We start from the raw sequence: 908 nt of genomic DNA on the forward strand, positions 1-908 counted from the left end.
GACCCCGCCCCGCAAAGTGACGGCAGGAGCGGCTCCCGAAGCCCAAAAAAAAGCCCTACTAAAAAGTTAAATCCTACAACATTCTTCCCGAAATCCCACAGAATCGTACAGAATTCCAGAGAATTCTTGCAAAAATTTCATAAAATATTTCAAAACCTTCCAAAAATTCCCTCCAAAATTCCATAAAATATTTTTTTTAAAACCCCAAAAATTCCCTCCAGAATTCCATAAAATCCGTCAAAATCCCCCAAAAATTCCTGTCCTGGAGCTCCCTCGTGGGGCCACCACAGGGACAGGGACAGGGACAGCGAGAGCCAGTCGGACAAAGTGACAGCAGGAGCGGCTCCCGAAGCCCAAAACACCCTAAATCCGCTAAAAATCCTACAAAATATCTTCCGAAAACCCATAAAATCTTACAAAATCCCACAGAATTCCCCCAAAAATTCCATAAAATCCGTCAAAATCCCCCAAAAATTCCTGGCCTGGAGCTCCCTCATGAGGACAGCGACAGTGACAGAAAGAGCCCGCCCCACAAAGTGACGGCAGGAGCGGCTCCCGAAGCCCAAAAACCTTAAAAAGTTTCAAAATCCTACAAAATTGCCCCCAAAATTCCATAAAATCCTTCAAAATCCCACAAAATTCCTGTCCTGGAGCTCCCTCGTGGAGCCACCACGGCGACAGGGACAGTGACAGGGACAGCGAGAGCCCGCCCCACAAAGTGACGGCAGGAGCGGTTCCGGAAGTCAAAAAAAACCCTAAAAAGCTTAAAATTTCTACAAAATCGCTCAAAATCCCACAGGATTCCAGAGAATTCACCTCAAAATTCCATCAAATGTTTCAAAATCCCCCAAAATTCCTGTCCCAGAGCTCCTTCGTGGGGCCACCATGGGGATGGGGACAGCTGCTCC

Source organism: Geospiza fortis, unplaced genomic scaffold, assembly GCF_000277835.1.
Source record: "Geospiza fortis unplaced genomic scaffold, GeoFor_1.0 scaffold1922, whole genome shotgun sequence".
NCBI classification, from domain to species: Eukaryota; Metazoa; Chordata; class Aves; order Passeriformes; family Thraupidae; genus Geospiza; species Geospiza fortis.